At 35.8% G+C, this 20,027-nt stretch overlaps 1 protein-coding gene across 8 annotated transcripts in view; it reads right to left on the bottom strand.

Annotated features, from left to right (window-relative positions):
* LOC145292083 (dorsal-ventral patterning tolloid-like protein 1) overlaps positions 1 to 20,027 on the bottom strand; it is a 2,157,643-nt gene that overhangs the window by 443,671 nt on the left and 1,693,945 nt on the right. The gene's annotated exons all lie outside the window — the stretch shown is intronic.

Raw genomic sequence — 20,027 nt, 5'->3', positions numbered from 1 at the left:
CAAACTTCCACCCATTAATATGGGAGGGGAGATTATCACCAAAAGTGTCATGAATTATTAAGTTCGCACCGGACTTACTACTTAGATATAAGTCACTTGTACCCATTCCCCTTTCTCCCCCCCCTTTTTTTTTTGTTTTAAATGGAGAGTAGATAATACAGTGGATGTGTTATCGGCAGCTCCAGTAACTCTCGCTTCTCCTATTTTGTCATTCAGTCCTCATTCAATGAGTGATGTTTCTGACAAAGGGTGAAGAAAAAGCTGCTTAAAGGTCGGTACTACTTGGTGACCAGTAGTCTGAGATGTCGGATATTTTTCTGTCTTTGTCTGTCCTTGTTGCCATGTCACTAGTAAGGGTGCTGGAGGTAAACGTTTTGTCTGGGCTGACGTTATCCGCCTGATAGTCAGGGACCCGAACCTTGGATTAACCACTAAGGAGGCTGTCCTATCAGCAGGCGCAAAGTACTGGGACTGCTGTATTGCCATTTGGTGAGTGGATCTGGACCATGCAGTAGTCTCTGGTGGGGCCTCTCGATGCTATACTAGTGGGTAATTGTTACGGCTTTACCTTTTCGTGTGCTACAAATAAAAAAAAAATTTTTTTCCTGTCTTTTTCTCTCTTACTTTCCCTCTCTGTACTGCTCTAACCAAGTATGCCGACCTATTCCACAAATCCCAAAACCTCAACATGAAATATCTCCAGAATAAAAACTCGATTAAACCTAGAACCCCATCTTCCAGCGTAGACCCCTACTACCAGGTCTCCTTCTCCAATATCAGGGGTCTACGTTCCAACCTTCCAGAGGTTGAAACCCAATTACAGGAGACGAAACCGGACATATTATTTCTATGTGAAACTGGAATAGGGCCGACCACTTCCCTAGATGAGTTCATAATTAATGGATACTCCAATTTAACAGCTAAATCTGACTCCCAAGATCGCCATGGGCATGGAATATGTGCCTACATTAAGGATGGCTTCCCATGTGGCAGGGATATCTCTAGAGAAGATCCTAATTTACCCTATATGTGCTTCAGGGTTGCACTTGCTAACACTACTGCATTTATATTTGCCCTCTATAGGCCCCACAACAGCGGAGTTACTATCTTTAAGAGCATATCTGAAAAAATAGACCACATACTGTCTGCACATCCCTCGGCTAACATCCACATCTGTGGTGACTTCAACGTCCATAACGTGGAATGGCTGACCCATTCAAATAAGACAGATGATGAGGGGAGGTTTTGTCATGATTTTGCCATTGCTTATGACCTCACTCAGATTGTTCGCGAACCCACCCGTGTGCCCGATACACCCAATCAATATGCAAGCCTCTTAGACCTTTTTCTTTCAACTTCCCCTGAGCTATGTTCATGTACCGTTCATTCTCCTTTAGGATCCTCCGACCACTCCGTCGTATCAGTTAAGATAAAAACAAAATGTAAGAAGCCATCAGACGTACCCCTCCACCGTACTGTATACCGATACTCTATGGCTGACTGGGATAGCTTCCGTACATTCATATCTGATTTACCTCTGCACTCCATGTTTAAAAAGGAAGTGTCCTCTATAGTATCAGATCTGACCGAATGGTTAATTGTAGGCATAGACCAATTCATACCATCTAAAAAATTCCAACAAAAACCTAACAGCCAGCCATGGTTCTCCCCAGAATGTGCTGCTGCTATCGCGCACAGAAATCACTTTTTCCATAGCTACCAACGTAATAGATGCACTGAGACTAAAACTGCTTTCAGGACTGCCAGCAACCACTGTAAAAGAGTAATAAAAAATGCAAGAGAGCTATATGCCCAGTCTGTTAAATCAAAGGTAGCTGATCAGCGGCTTGGTTCCCACCAGTTTTGGCAAATAACAAATAGGATCCTGAACAGAAGTGTGCGTTCTATCCCAACCATTATCAATGGACCAGAGGTTATCTCGTCAGCGTCAGACAAGGCCAAACTATTTGCAAAGAACTTTGCAGCTAATTCTACCCTATGCGACGAAGGCCATCAACTCCCCATATTTCCTCCTATAACACAGAACAAGCTAGGTAACATACAAATATCCGTGCATGAGGTCGCCAAGCTAAAAAAAACCTAGATTCCAGTAAAGCAACTGGCCCTGATGGCATCCCAATTATAGTGTTAAAAAAGCTTCAACCAGAACTTGCTCCCATACTTACGAAACTATTTAAGCGCTGCCTTAAGGAGAAGTGCTTTCCGACCCCCTGGAAGACCTCATCAGTTTGCCCTGTATTTAAGAATTCAGGTGATAAGTCATCTCCCTCTCAATACAGACCAATAAGTCTTCTCTGTGTTATGAGTAAGTTACTGGAATCAATATTAAATAGAGAAATAGTCAACCACCTCAGCAGGAATAACCTTCTTAGTGACACACAATATGGTTTCCGCTCTGCAAGATCTACCGCAGATGTGCTGACGGTTATATCCCACAGGATTAGTGAATCTCTTGCCAAAGGCTTCCTTTCTAGGGCAATTGCTCTTGACATATTAAAGGCCTTTGACAAAGTATGGCATAAGGGTCTACTTCACAAGATTTCCAGCTACGGTATAACTGGAAATGTTTTCTCAATCATTAAATCATTTCTCTCCGATAGGCTCATAAGAGTAGTGGTAGATGGACAAAAATCGGAGGCCTGCAATATAAATGCTGGAGTCCCTCAGGGGTCAATCCTGGGCCCAACTCTCTTCCTGATCTACATCAATGACCTCCCTAAACACATACTTAAATCATTCGTTGACATCTATGCTGATGACACGACCATCTACGGCAACACATCAAAGGCTGTAAATGACAAAGTTCTCTCGGATTCTCTCTCCTCTGATCTCGAGCGCGTGGTTCAGTGGGGGAAGATGTGGCTAGTTACCTTTAATGCAACTAAAACCAAACTCCTATCCTTACATCATCAACGCTCTGATCCCCAGCTGGCATCAATTGTGATGGATGGCTCTCGTCTGGGTGAGGCCCCGTGTTTTGACAAGCTTCTGGGTTTGACCTTTACTCCTGATCTGAAATGGAACACGTACATCCAGTCTGTTGCCACGGTCGCAGGAAAGATGGTGAGAAGATATCTCACTAATGATGCAATTCTCTATCTATATAAAAGCCAAGTATGGCCAAGGATGGAATACTGTTGCCATATCTGGGCAGGAGCTGCCAAAAACAGCCTATCATGCCTTGACAGAGTACAAAATAGACTTCGTGGTTTAGTGGGGGATGCCCTTTTCTCTACCCTGCAACCCCTCTCCCACAGAAGAGACGTTGCAAGCCTATCCTTGTTTTATCGTTATTTTCATGGCAGGTGCTCGTCTGAACTCCAATCCCTGGTCCCCCCTCGCCAATCTTTCACGAAAAACACCCGTCTAGCTGAATCCACTGTGAAAAATTTCCCCCACTCTATATCTGTACCTAAATCAAAATGCGGATTTCTTTCTTAGAACTGCACGCCTGTGGAACTCTGTTCCGTCTGCCTGCTTCCCTCCGGACTACAACTTGGATGTCTTCAAGTCTAATGTTAACAAATTCCTAATGAACCGCCCTCCTAATTAAACACTTCATAAAATCTCCTCACTAACGTGATGTACTTGCAATAACCCTTATCCCTGAGTGGCTTACGGGCCTTGATAAGTGGTGATCACTGTGTAAAAAAAAAAAAAAAAAAAAAAAAACTTCTAGATCTGTTTTTGACCACAGTTCCCGATGACTGCATAACGAAGGCCCACAGCCCACTCGGGAACGCTGATCATGCAGTGATAATGGTTGAAATCGCCCTAAACTCTAGACCCAAAACTGAAGAACCAGTGCTCAAAACAACGAGATATTATAATAAGGCTGACTGGGAAGCCATCAGGGAACTAATTAGAGATGCTCCATGGAAAAATATTTTCTCTCTCCCTGCTGAACAATGTGCAAACGAGACCACTGACTGGTTCAAAACTGCAATCGAAGCGCATGTTCCCATGCGGAAATTTTATAGTAAGCCCCACTCTCCCCAATGGTTTACGTCGACTTGTGCAACTGCCATTGCTCAAAAGCAGCATGCATACCGTAGGTTTAACCGACATAAGTCCAGTTCAAACAGACTGAAGTATATAGAAGCTAGAAATAACGTTAAGAAAGAAATAGCGACAGCTAAGAGAGAATTTACGGAAACCACTAAAAAGCGCATCGAAGCACAAAAACTAGGAACTCGAGACTTCTGGAAAATCTACAACAGTGTAGTAAATAATGGGCAATCAACAATTCCCCCACTAACCAACAATCACGAGGTTGTCTCCTCAGCAACCGACAAGGCTAACATGCTTGCCAGGCGGTTTGCCTCAAACTCCACACTGGACCCTTCCAACCACCCCCTACCTGACTTTCCTATGCGGACAGACGCCACACTAGACGATCTGAAAACCACCTCTGCTCAGGTGCATGCTATCATAAAAAACCTTGACACCTCAAAAGCATGTGGACCCGATCTTATCCCAGCTGTGCTATTTAAAAAGTGCTCAGCCGAAGTAGCTCCAGTTCTCTCTAAAGTCTACAACAAATGCCTTAATGAAGCTTGCTTTCCGGGCTGTTGGAAAACTGCTTCTGTTGTACCAGTATTCAAGAATTCTGGCGAAAGGACAGACCCATCAAATTATCGCCCCATTAGCCTCCTCCCACTTTTTGCCAAAATATTTGAGACCATAATTAACCATGCTCTAGTCCATCATCTTACAGATGCTAAACTACTGACTGACAAACAATATGGATTTAGACAAGCCCGTTCCACAGCAGACATCCTAACTGTGATCTCTGAACATATATACCATTCACTGGACAAAGCGGGGGAGGGCAGAGCGGTAGCTCTGGATATATCTAAGACTTTTGACAGGGTATGGCATGAGGGTCTCCTCAGTAAAATCAGATCATACGGTATCACTGGTAGAATACTTAACATAATTAAATCCTTCTTAGATAAGAGAAAAATCCAGGTTGTCCTCAACGGTCGTACATCTAAACAATATGATATAAATGCGGGGGTGCCCCAGGGTTCTATCCTTGGACCTCTATTGTTCCTGATATTCATAAATGACCTCCCCGACAACATTGCCTCTGAGATGGGTATATATGCTGATGACACTACACTCTATGGCAGGCACGACAGGAAGATGAATGAACACATTTCTAAAGAAATGGCAGAAACACTAGAGGATGACTTCCAATCTGTAGTGGAATGGGGACAAAAGTGGTTGGTCACGTTCAATGCTGCCAAGACTAAACTAGTTTCATTCAATAATTACAAGAAACCCTCTCTACCACCCATAGCAATGGCCAACGACTCTTTATCTGAGAGTCCATCTTTCAAACTCCTTGGCCTAACATTCACAGGAAACATGAGTTGGAACAATTACATTGAAGGTATTGCCAGGGCCGCTGCAAGAAAGGTGGGCTCTCTCTACCGTGCTAGAAAACTGCTAACACCCGAAAGTATCCTGTACCTCTATAAGGCCACCATTCGCCCATGTATGGAGTATTGCTGCCACATCTGGGCTGGTGCATCTGCTACTAGTCTCTCGCTCCTTGACAAGGTTCAAAAGAGAGTCGCAAACCTGATAGGCCCTGAACTGGCATCTAAGCTTCAGCCTCTGTCCCATCGACGAAATGTTGCATCCCTCTGCCTTTTCTACAAGTATTTTAGTGGCGAATGCTCTGACGAACTGCAATCACTTGTGCCCCCACGACGTGAGCACCCTCGACAAACCCGACAGGCTGCTAAATCCCACCCCCACACTGTAGAGATCCCTAGATGTAAAAGATCTTTTTACTCCAATAGTTTCTTCCCCAGAACCGCTAGACTCTGGAATTCCATTCCAGGTCCCTGCTTCCCCAACAGTACTGACGTGCAGAAGTTCAAGTGTAACGTGAACCGACACCTTGCTGCCCAAATCCCTACATAGTACCCCAGTAGTTGTTGCCCCTGATAGTAGCCCCCTACACCAAAGTGGCAATTTGCCTTGTTTGGGGTGAAAATGTAATAAAAAAAAAATAAAAAAAAGAGAATGTGTTTGACATTTTGCAATAGCAGATATTAATGAGGAAAATGGATTAAATATTATTATAGACGAATTGATCGTTTTTTGGTTCCAATTTCTCTTCATATCATATATGAGACTTTTGTACTTTGTGACTTTGTCTCTTTATACTCTGTTCAAGTCACTATCATAAGGAACGCTCCCCTCGACCAAAGTACCTAGTCTTTTGGCTTTGTTTTAATATGACAATGTCAGAATTCACTGCTGCATTGTCTACATTAATAACTGTGGGGATTACATAGTCATAATGTATGGTATACTGTAGCATCTGGTAGATTTTTCTATGACTTATGGCTACACTGGATGTTAAGCTTTCGACAAATATTTAATGAATAAAGTTGTAGACATCCTTGTGTTGAGCAGCAAATTTCATTTTGAAGTTCTATAGAAAGAGGTTCATAATTTTCATTTCAATAAGCAAAATTGCATTTGTCATTATTGAGCCTTCCTATTTATTTTAATGTATTTGTCACCAGGTCCTGGTTTTAGGTCCCATTACGAGCCTAGGTTCAATGAGTGACGAGCAGTGGTTATATTGAAAGGCTTTTCTTTTGAGTCAGTTCAGATATAATCCTATAGAGATATTCACAAAAAAGTGAAACTTTTTTTTCTGATTATACTTCGAGGTTCCTATTTTTTTATCATAACAAGTGTTCAACAACTTAAAAATTTTTTTAATGCTGTCTAGATTTCTATGACTAATTAAGGGTATTTTTGCACTGCTGAATCAGTAAACGACATCCGTTTCTCTCGATCAGGACATGTTTTTGTTCTAAGTTAGTTTAAAAAGATATAAATCAGATCTTGTAACAAAATCGATTACATTATAGTGCATTATCAGCTGGTTTTTGTCAACACATATCATTCTAAATATGCTTTAAGAGAAAATATGTTTTGCAACAACATATATTGATTAGGTGATAGAAACATCGATGACTCTAAACTGAATGGTGGGAATTGATATTTGTAAGTGCTAATTGCATGTTGCTTCACCATTATTAAAACTTCATGGCTTGAACTTCCATTTCTTCAAACTCCTGGAATGCTCAGTTATAGGAAGGTTTCTCCTTTCAGCTTTCAACAGTAATTAACCATCATGACTGCATCCCAGCGACCCTGATAACTGATCTCCATGTCTTTTTGGTCTTGATGGAATCTCTCCGCACTGCTCGTCACTCATTGAACTCAGGTTCTCAAGGAACTCATTCATATATGAAAATAAGCAATGCATCTTGATGCTCATGTTGCAGTCCAGGTTTCTGAAAACAGGCAGAATGTTGTTGACATATTATGCATAGTTTCTGGCCTTATTATTGCCAGGTTCTTCAATAACAGAACAAATGCCTTCCATGTGGGAAACAGGCAAACGGAAGAGAGTTCCACAGGCGTGCACTTCTAAGAAAGAAGCTTTGTTCATGGAATCTACGTTTTGATTTAGGCACAGATAAAGAGTGGGGGAAATTATTGACAGTGGTTTCAGCTAGACAGGTGTTTTTCGTGGAAGATTGGCGAGGGGGGGGACCAGAGATTCAGAGATTGGAGCTCAGACGAGCACTTGCCATGGAAATAACGACTACTATGTAAAAAATGCTTTCAGTTCCACTTTTTTTATTGAGTTTTTAAACTTTGGATCTCTGATGAGGTGCCAAATCTGAGGACCGTCAAAGATGTCAGCTTTCAACTTTTCCATGGTCAATTCTGGAAAAGCCTTGCACAAGTAAGTGAAGCAGTCACCATCCTTGTCCAGAGCTTTAATGAATTGCGTGATTAAACCAAACTTAATGTGCAGTTGTGGGAAAAGTATTCTGTCTCTGTTCATCCGAAGGTCAGCGATGACGTTCTTTCTTTGCAAGCCACCAATTTCTCTCGCACAGGCCAGTCCTTCGTGTACACAGAGCAACAATTGTTGAAAGATTTCAAGATTTTATAACTTCAAACTGATCTGTTTTCGACACAATTACCCTGAACTATCGGATCTGGATACTTCTTGCCATTAAAATAATCATTTCCAATCAAAACATCGCATTTGAACCCCATTAACTTTTTCTAAAATGTTCCATACACGTAACATGTGAAGAAAAAATAGAAAAAACTTGATGTGATTGAGCAAAGTCACATCATATTCGTCTTAAATCATCCGAATTAATGCAGACAACAAATTTGTTGTGAACCAGTGTAATGGATACTCTCATGAACTGTTAAACTTAACTATTTTAAAGAAACTGTCACATACTACACCTCCCTCATCGCTCTCTCTCTCATATATATATATATATATATATATATATATATATATATATATATATATATATATATATATATATATATATATAATATGAAAGTTTAAATAAATATTATCTGGTAAATTTTTTAAATAAATGTATAAGTTCATTTTAATTAGAATAAAACTAAAAAGTATATAAAAATGGAGTTTAATTCGCCTCCTAAAAAAGTAGATTTAATCTTAAAAAAAAGTTGTCGTAAGATTCTAGGTATAAAAATTGAACGAATTTCGTCTGATTGGAAACAAACAGATTGACCCTGACCCAATTTCGGTGAACTGCTCCTAATTGAGAAATGCATCCCACCTCCACCGTCTACCTAATTGCAAATCGTCTAAAATATTGATTTCCGACATTCCCATACCCCTTATCATTTATATTCATTTGTATCCCTTCCCTTTTTCTGTCTTTCTTTCTTCTTCTCATTCTAACTGGCTACACGAACCCCCTCCTTCTATAACTTTCTTCTCTCACACTCTTTCTCTCACTCCTTTTTGATCTTTATGCACCAACAATTTCTTAATCTCTCCCCCTCCTTTCCTAAACGGAAAACAGCCGTAAAATGTATGCTTTTTACTTCATACCAGAAGATCTGTAAACCATGCTACTCGTTAGACATAGCAAAATATTTCCCCCTTTAAAATTATAAAAAATTTTGCAACATTTTTTAAACTTTCAAATCTTTTCTTGCCTGATGAGATCAATAATGATTGAAACGGTCCGCACATCGTAGCAAAGTATGACTATATTTATATAAAAAAAAATATGAAAATTATAAATTTGCTCTCTTTGATTGAGCAATATCAATGACCCTTGTTGGAATTCAATGATTCTAATCTTTGGAATATTTTCAACCTAGTGTGAGATAAACTGACACGAATAACAAAATATATTTACCGACTGGTTTCAATTATTTGCTTTTGTTTATCTCTTCTCTGACTATTCTTGATTATTTCTACATTGCAAACAGCCTTACTAAATACCTCCACATTTATTTACCAGCAATGCTTGAAAGTGGTGATGACTGTTTACTGGCACGGACCGAAAATAAACTCGGGTGTGCCAAGTTCGAATCTAGTTTGTTCAACAGAAACACTTTCATTAAACCACACGTGACCCTGTATCTAACTTCCTGGAAAGATGGTAAATTCAATTTACCAGCAATGCATCAGACAAACTCTTTTAAATGAATATATATATATATATATATATATATATATATATATATATATATATGATGAAAATAATGGAAATAGTATTCTCTCTCTCTCTCTCTCTCTCTCTCTCTCTATATATATATATATATATATATATATATATATATATATATATATATATATACACTTTCTTTTAATATATAACCATGACGGAAGTCTTATATCCATTTTGTTATGACAAATATGATAAACTGAGGACAAACGTTTCTGATTGGTTGATTATATTAGCCTGAAAAGATATTGCCTAAAATTACTGCGTCAGGTGAAATTACATCAAAACGAGAGTTTATTTTTTCTTTTTTCTAATGTCTTCTGAAACCTCTGATCAAAGTATTCTGCAGTGGAAATGATGGAACACTCATCCTTACATTGTTTATTCGAGCAGTTTTCAAGTAGATGAACTGAATTATTTCTGTGTCAAGTTGAAGACTATCCCAGCAATATCTTAAAAGCCCAAATAGCTCTTTAAAAAAGAAGACAGAAAATGTATGATTGTAACAATCAAAAAGCAATTACAGAAGGACAATTTTTTTTTCAGAAATTGTCTTTGAAAAATGATAGAAGCCTACATAAAAAACTTGAATCAATATATATATATATATATATATATATATATATATATATATATATATATATATATATATATATATATATATGTGTGTGTGTGTGTGTGTGTGAAGTAATAAACAAGTTTAGGAAAAAAACATCTTTTCACATTGCAATTTTGAAAATCTTAAGATATTTTTTGCTGTAAATTAAAGGATAGTAACTCTAAATATAGTGTGATGTATACTTGCATATATACAATAATCTAGTTTTTTTTTTTAGATTTCTTTTCACATGTGCATATATTTTTAATGTCTCACACTCAGGTAACTATATCTGTTTGTGTGTGTGCGTGTGTCTGTCTATCTGTATACATTTCCCTACAGAATAACTCTGTCAAGTTTCAGTCTACAGACTCGAAAATTTGATATACAGGGTACTGAGATTTGGGAAAATCTGTACTTCATTTTCGGCCAGATATTTGGCTATTATTCAACGATTTGACCTTTGAGAACTGTACCAAACTCCTCCGACAATTTTGGGTCTAAACACTTGAAATTTTAGATATAGGTTCCTTGGACATGGATCTAACTTAATAACTTGATTTGAGCTCAAAACAATAAATATTAAGGGGTCATAATAGGGTCAAAGTTTTAAAAAAATTGACCTCTACGGTTTCTACCAAATTACTCAGACACTTTCTGGTTTAAATATTTGAAATTTTACATAAAGGGTATTCAGAGATAGGGCAAGCTTTTTAATCGGTTTGGGTCGAAAATTTAAGTTACCAATATATAAATGTATGTATGTATGTATGTATGTATGTATGTATGTATGTATGTATGTTTGCATATCAGCCAAAAACTTTCAACAGAGGCAACTGATTTTTACAAGATCAGAATCATTTTGATACGCCAAATATCGACAAATTCGCTGAAAACATTAATATCTTCACCTTCAACTGAGCACTTTTCTACAGGGTGGGGGTCGCTTTTTTCGCCGATATTTTTTTGGTATTACTGCTAACCTTTTTTTACATCAGAGTTTCCTTTTCCTAGATGCATGTTTTTATAAAGACTAAGGGTGCATCTCTCCCAGTGAATTAATGCACCACCAGATACCAACCTGGAAATTTCTATGGCTCAGCACAGTAACCTTCCCAAATGGTCACCCATCTGGTACTGACCAGGCTCAATGTTGCTTAACTTCGATGATCTGATGAAAAACAATGTGTTAACGTGATTGTGCTATATATATATATATATATATATATATATATTGATAGATAGATAGATAGATTGATAGATAGATAGAGAGAGAGAGAGAGAGAGATTTTATTGAAGAACAGAGAGAACTCTTGTTTGTTTTTCTTACAATCCATTTCTTGCTTTCTGACTGACGAGTTTCCGAACATTCCGTTTGAGGGTAAAAAGAAATTTGCCGTATTCATACATTTTCGCCCTCCATAAGTCGTCCTCAGGCAAGTGATGAAAAAATAAAATACTTAAAAGTATTTAAGCGTGTCATGGATGGTAAAATAATCAAAAAGAGTTGTCTCTTCTCTTCAATGAAACGTGCTTAAAGGAGAAAATTCTGCCCAAATATACTAATATATATATATACACACATTATATATATATATATATATATATATATATATATATATATATATTTTTTTAATTCAATTTTCACCCCAAACAAGGCACAGTGCCACTTTGAAGCAGGGGGCTACTATCAGGGACTTAATTAGCAGGGTCATTATGAAGGGAGATGAGTAGAAAGATGTTTGTTAACATTACACTTGAACTTCTGCATATCAGTACAGTTGGGAAAGCAGAATCCTGGAAGGGAGTTCCAAAGACCCGCAGTTCTTGGGAAGAAACTATTGGAGTAAAAGGCTTTCTTGCACCTAGGGATCTCTACTGTAAAGGGATGAGAGTTAGTAGCTTGTTGGGTTTGTCGGAGGTAGTTACGTCGGGGAGGTACAAGTGTTTGCAGTTCGTCAGAGCATTCACTATTAAAGTATTTGTAGAACAGGCAGAGGGATGCAACATCTCGTCGATGGGACAGAGGCTGAAGCGTAGATGACAGTTCAGGACCTATCAGGTTGGCGACTCTCTTTTGAACCCTGTCCAGGAGCGAGAGACAAGCAGCAGATGCACCAGCCCAGATGTGACAACAGTACTCGATACATGGGCGAATGGTGGCCTTATAGAGGTATATATATATATATATATATATATATATATATATATATATATATATATATAAGGAAAGAAAGAGTTGTGTGTGTGTACTTAAGGTGTAAAAATTTCTTTATAATACTTAATCAGCACGTTACTCAGGATGTCTTAACCACAGTTTGCATATATTTCGATGATTTTGAAAGAGGACTTAAAATCTTTTCCCCTCCTCAAAATGCAAATATCCTAAATTTGCATACAATTTACCTCATACTTATTTGAAGTTAAAGTAATTAGTAGTTGTACTCTTGGTATCACCTGCAGCGAGGATTGAACCTTTAATCTCCAGAAGGCTATCACTTAGAAATTTTGTATAGATTCTCGAATAAAGATCTGCAAGTTCGACAAGGTACAATGACAGGAAGCTACATTGGCCGAAACGTTGTGAGAATAACATCCAAAAAGAACAGTAGTTTGAATAATCCAAATAATCAATCCTCATCTTAAGAAATTCCAAACTAACTATCAGAGGGATAGCAGTTGTATTATTTCGATGTTAAATATGTGTAATGAAGCGATTAATATTTTCCACAAGTCCTATCTATATAATATTCTGCTCATTCTTTTTTAGTTAGTTTGTACGTTACGCTTTAGGAAAGGCCAAATACAATTTTGGAAGGCTAAACTGCTTCAAAAAGGCTAAATTTGCTGAATTTGTCTTTAAAAGGCCCAATCAGGCAACTCTGAACAAGAATATGAAAGTAACCTCTCTTTGATGTAACCGTGTTTTCAGATATCATTATAATAATATATGATCGTTTTCGAATATCATTATAATATATGATCATGTGAGAAAGGAGCTCATAGCAATTTTGGTATATAGCTTTCTTCACCAAAGGAAGGAGTGAAATGTGGCATAAAAAGGTAACATTTGAAAGAGACAGGGCAAAAAAGTAGACCATTGTCTACGAAGAGGTGCAGGACTGAAGGCGTAAATTAATGATTGTCTTTTTCAATATGATTTTATTATTTGCACTGAACTATGTAGCACAATATTACCTTCTTGAGTATTTATTAGTACTTATTAATTTATTTCATTTGAGTCAGTTCTATATTTAAAATACAATGGACACTGTTTTCATGAAAATGTTAATAAACTCATATTTGTTGCATGTTACTGTTTGTGCTATCCAGAAAAATATTTGTATATTAAATTTATTTTTCATTCTGTGGAATTTTCATGGATCCTGCTAGTTAATAATTTTCATCATATTTGAATGCCCGGGCAACGCCAAGTAAATCTGATAGTTATTTATAAATCTTTATTAACGGAATAATCAAATGTTTGTACTCATTTACATTTATTGGTGGACCGATGGCATGGTTTCCTTTCATGATGCATCTCGGCAAACCACATCCGATGAAGTAAGAAATCAATCAATATCATTAACTCTTTGTTCGCACAAACTTCAGCTATCATTGATCGATTGCACAAATATTATTGATCCCTTTTCTCTTAGTCGTGAACGAGGTTATTAAGTTCAAGTCCATCCATGACTAATACTTTTCAGTTTAGTCGATAAATTCATAATTAGTTATTAATAAAATTGGATGTAATATATTTCAAATAAGCAGATCAACACGGCGTTGCCCGGGTGTAAAATATGCTGAAGAATTCTACTAAAAATGTCCACGGGCTTCATGTTTATTACTGTGAATGAATCACAATGAAAATTCCACGATTGCATTCTTCAATAAATTTGTTTTCAAAAAGTTCAAATCCTATGAACTAAAGAATTTTTTTATTAGAGTGTCTTGAGGACATGGATTGCATGGAGAAATATGATACGAGAATGGTACGATGGATGCGTTAACATGAGTCTTAAAGACTAGATTAGATCTGATTACCTCAGAGGAATATAAAATTTCAACAGGATACAGAAATGTTTTTGTCGAACTTGAAAATTTAGACGAAATTTCGAATGCAAGGAACCATGGGGAAGTGGTTAGAGTATTTGGAAAATTCAATTGTAAAAGTGATATTCTCCTGAAGGTTGAAGGTTCAATTCTCAACGTGGGCGACCGAAAAATATAATTGCGAATTACTTAGGACCTCTATTCAGTCATGGCTGACAGAACGAAAGCATGTTTCCTCTGTGTGAAGTAAGTAAGGGATTCCATGTGAAATTCCGTCTAAGTTCTTGAGTTCGACAGAAATATTCCCAAGTTCGACAAGATACACCCGAAGAAGGTCAGAGGTTTCGTCGACAGAAGCAATGTGTAAATGACACTCAAGATGAGAACAGTAGTGTGTAGAATCCAAATAATAGGAATAACCAGTCCAAAAATTCAGAAATGAAGTATATAGAAATGTGTGCAAAAAGCGATACTTTTATGGGAAGGCCACGTTTAAATCAAGGATAAAAGTTCCCGAGTCAGAAGATGTAGAACTGTTAAGATAGCAAGTTCAGTTCACAGGAGAAAGCAAAGACATTAGAAGCGATATAAATGGACATATAAGAAAGAGTGATAAATAAGGACCTGGCAGAGATGGGTTAGTTTTGAAGTAAATTTCTAAAAGCCGTCCAACACATGCCAGCAGTAAAACGGACATTAAATCGAATATTATGATAATTCATAAATAAACGTACAAATAAAATATTAAGTTTTCACAATATTTATAAATGTGGACAGTTTACTGAACTACCAGTGACATTAAAACCCCAACACATATCCAAAATAAAACGCCTCCGTTGCTTAATATATTTAGTCTGTTCGTACGATTGACGTACCCCAGTGAACTAATTTGTTTACTGCTTTGCAAAATGGTGTCTCATTAATTAACTATACTCTATTCTTGTTTTATTCTTCAATGACTATGGTTATTTTATCAAGGCATAGCCCTTTGGATTGTGGTATCAAGATTATTTATATTTTTGTCCCACTTCACATTCTCTATTTTGGGGAGCTAGATTTTCCCCACATTGAAAACCATCTTCATTTATTCTCCGTGATGAAGCAAGAAAATAGGGACTACGGCCATTTTCTTATTGCACACAGTTCTCTCTGCACACATCTATTAAATTGTGGATAGAAAATTAGCACTTTGAATCAATTTAAGTCTGGGGGTTGCAATCCGGTTCTACATGATAAAGTATTGACAATTCCCAAATTAACACCATTATAAAATTAAACTCGAACATAATGAATTATAGTACAAAAGTTAGCCATATTATTTTTTTTGTTAAATAGAAAGCCCTCCCCTACAAATAAACAAACACTAGTAGTCAGTGAACTTGTAGAACCTATTTCGAAATAATGTTCAGGTTTCTAAATTCAACATGAAGATTCACAAGTGTGAAAAGATGTAATAAAAGAAGCGTTGTGAAAATAACTACAAAAAATCCTGCCCACCCCCAAATAAAAATTATCAGTCTTTATGTATCAAATTCTGAAAAAAAAGTTTTTTTTTTAATTAGTTTTCTTTCTATTTACTATTCTGCAAAGTTTTATTCGTTCTTTTTTCGCGCACTTTTTTTTTTTTAATCAGATGCAGTGAAGAATAGAAAAAGACTTCAACAGCCCCCCTTTCTCCCATTATTGTATCATGTGCTCATCTCGTTGGTTGTTGCTTACGAGAATGCTTTTCAAGAATATTAAACCAATTTTGAACAGCAGAAAAAAACATCAAATATTCAGAAAAATTATTGGAAATTGGGAAAAATGCTTTCTTTTAAAGATGATTTTTTTGTGATTCCAAATTCTCTAAGTACAAATATTTTACTCATGGGGGAAATTTGCTAAAATCAGATATTCAAAAAACTTTTTAGCTTTAGGATATTTTATATATATTTTTTTGATTTGTATCCTTCTATCACTCTCTTGAAGTGCTGACTGCCATCTAGTCAGTTGAGTTTCGATCTCAGCTTGAGACAATTGCTTGTCTAGCTGCACTGAAGAACAGAGTTAGAGCGAAACAGTCTGTCTGTGGAAGACTATATATATATATATATATATATATATATATATAGTTTGTATAATTTTATTTATTTATAGAAACATTATTTGCTACATATGTGTATATGTGTTTTAGTTGTGATTTCATTCAAAATACAACGTCATCGGGCAAGTAATCTCAACTGATTTCAAAGGCGACTGTTCAAAATTTTTCTGTTTTTCTTTTTTTTTTACTTTTTATCTAACCATCATTTCATCATTTTAGGAAAACTTTATACAAATTTAATACCTAATAATAACGTCTGTAAAGCGTTGCTTTATTTCTGTGGAAATCTATTACTTCAACCAACTGTATATATATATATATATATATATATATATATATTGATTCTTTGATGTTGTGTTAGTTTGATTTTAGAATATATTTTCAAAACTTGAAAGATTTGACAAACTCAACAGATATGTATGCATGCAACATTCACTGAATGAAAGATGTATTTCAGAATGAAAATGTGGAAGCGACAAGAAGATATTAAAACTATATATATATATATATATATATATATATATATATATATATATATATATATATATTAGAATCACGATAGGAAGACCCGATTGGATGTACATTATTAAAAGTGTGTAATGAAAAAAAATTAATGTGGGAGGCCAGCAGACCGGTTTCGCCCTAACTTCTCTTAAGCTGGATTGAGGGATTTCCTTTTTTAGTAATAAAAAGGAGTGAAATGGGAGACGATACGTTTAAAAAAAAAATAGCGATATAGTGTGCTAGAAAAAAAAACGGTACACCCTATATGAGATCAACTAGAGACTGATCACGTTCAAACTTAAGAGACATTCCCTCTGTTTGTGGAGAGAAGGCTTCTTCAAGCAAATATGAATAATCTCCAAGATTTTCAGGTGATAGTTTGAATGAGCATGAGTCAGTGCTAAAGTTCGTGGCACATGCCAGGGTTTTAAGCAAATGTGCAGCTATAGAAGACCCGGATGTGTTAATAAGAACGTCTGTTGGTAGATAAGTCCCATTCCTGATTTCGCTAGGTACGTGCTGTTGGACTCTACTATCAAGTCTTAACGACGTCTGACCGCTGTAGTCAGCATTGTAACTCCATTTAATACTATAAATTACATTATTATTATTATGGTGGGGGGTTAGACCGTCTTTGTGACAGGATACCATTAACGATTTCATAAAAAACACAATATGTACATTTGAAGCATCTTTCGACTGTTGAACTGATTTGGTTGGCAAATTTCTCACTTACTGATCCTAACCACGGTAAACGAATGCAGATCAAGCATTTAGTCACCGTACTGATTTTTATTTAAGAAAAATCAGTTATTTTCCTTTTGATGATCTAATCACATCGAGGGGTACCCATTAGTTAATAATGTGTTTGTAATAATTTTTAGTTCTTCATCCAATTTTGTTTTAGAACAAATCATAAGGGCTTTGATGCGTTAAGGTCCAAATCAAATTAATCTTTCGTTTGGTATGGCAAAACGAATCCCAGTGTGTATACAATCCTGTAAACGTGAGTTTACGATATATTGATGTAAGTAAATTTGAGGGAGTTTTTATTACCAATACATCAAGGAAAGATGGAGACGGGTTACACTCTCTTTCATACATATACATATATATACATATATATACACACATGTATATATACATACGTATATATACATGCATACATATATATACGCATGCATACATATAAACACATATATATATACATGCATACATATACATATATACATATATATATACATATAAATACACATATATATACATGCATACATATATACTTATACATGCATACATATATATACATGCATATATATATACATGTATACATATATATACATGCATATATATATATACATGTATATATATATATACATGTATACATATATATACATGTGTACATATATATATGCATGTATACATATATATATATACATATATACATGCATAATTATATATATATATATATATACATACATACATATAGCTATACATGTATATATATATATATATATATATATATATACATATATACATGCATAATTATATATTGCTATACAGATATATATATATATATATATATATATATATATATATATATATATACACAGTTGTGCACAAAAATATTCGACCCCTGTCTAAATTTTCTTGTTTCGTTGAATCTATATTTCAAAGATCTTCATAACGCCTTTTAACGGCTTATTATGAATAAATTGTATATTTTTCAACATTAAATGAGGAAAAGTAATTCGAGATTAATAATATATATCAATTTATTTACAAAAAAAAAATGTTGCAAAAATATTCGACCCCTTTAATTTAAAGTTTAAATAAAAGCGTCAGTAAGTTTATTATTTTAGTCTGACCTTGTATTTATTTCCTATAAATAATATTTATGACTCTTCTGAATCTAAAATCAGTTCAAATTGAACTTCAATGCCATATTGAATGATTGAATAATTGTTTCAAGTAAAAAAAAATATTTTTCAACGTCAACAAATCTGCAACTATGACAAAGAACCAAGAGTACTCTGAAGACATTAAAAAGAAAGTAATCGATGCCTACCAGTCTGGAGAAGGTTAAAAAAAATTTCCAAACTTCTTTCTATACCACGGTCGACTATTATGTCCATTATCAAAAAATGGAAAGTAAAAGGGATTGTATCAAGTCTTCCAAGATCAGGTCGTCCAAGAAAAATTACGACACGTGGGACTAGGAAAATTGTTAGACAAGTTTCAATAGACTCTAAATCTAACCTAAAGGACGTGCAGAACAATTTGAAGAATGCTGGCTCAGATGTACACTTGTCAACTATTCGTAGGGCATTAAATCGTGCCGGATTGCATGGACGTATTGCCAGAAGGAAGCCCTTACTTTCCAAAGCTCATCAAAAGGCTTGATTAAATTTTGCAAAAAAGTTCCTAGAAATGCCTATTGATTACTGGAATAATATAATTTGGTCAGACGAAACGAAAATGGAACTATTTGGGCGCAACCAGCAACGCTATGTTTGGTGAAAAGAAAATACTGCTTATAATGTGAAGAATACCGTTCCAACCGTTAAGCATGGAGGTGGATCAATCATGGTGTGGGGCTGGTTCAGTATAAATGGAACTGGAAGATTAACCATAGTCGATGGAAGAATGGACTCAGTAAAATATCAGTCCATACTGAAAGAAAATCTTGTTCCGTCTGCGAACCAGTTGGGGCATGGAAGGAGGTATAGCTTTCAACAGGACAACGATCCTAAACACACTTCAAAGAGCACTAAGGCATGGTTAAAGAATAATAAGGTGAAAGTTCTAGAATGGCCTTCCCAGTCTCCCGACCTAAATCCGATTGAGCACTTATGGCATGATTTAAAAATTGCGATACATAAAAGAAAACCATCTAATTTGATTAAATTAAAACAGTACTGTCAAGAAGAGTGGCTTAAAATTCCAGTGGACAGATGAGAAGTCTAGTTAAATGTTATAGGAAACGTTTACTTGCAGTAATCAAGCTCAAAGGAGCTTCAACCAAGTATTAATTAAAAGGGGTTGAATACTTTTGCAACATCCATATTTTTATTTTTGCAAATAAATTTATTTATATTATCAAGCACTAATTATTTTTTATTATTTTTTGTTGAAAACTATACAGTTTATTCGAACGTAGTCGTTAAAGAAGGTTTTAAAGATTATTGAAGTATCCATTCAA

This window comes from Euprymna scolopes, chromosome 13 (genome assembly GCF_053919585.1).
Source record: "Euprymna scolopes isolate OS-2025 chromosome 13, ASM5391958v1, whole genome shotgun sequence".
NCBI classification, from domain to species: Eukaryota; Metazoa; Mollusca; class Cephalopoda; order Sepiida; family Sepiolidae; genus Euprymna; species Euprymna scolopes.
Note: the sequence above shows the minus strand (reverse complement) of the source record. Positions and strands in the feature narration are given on the sequence as shown.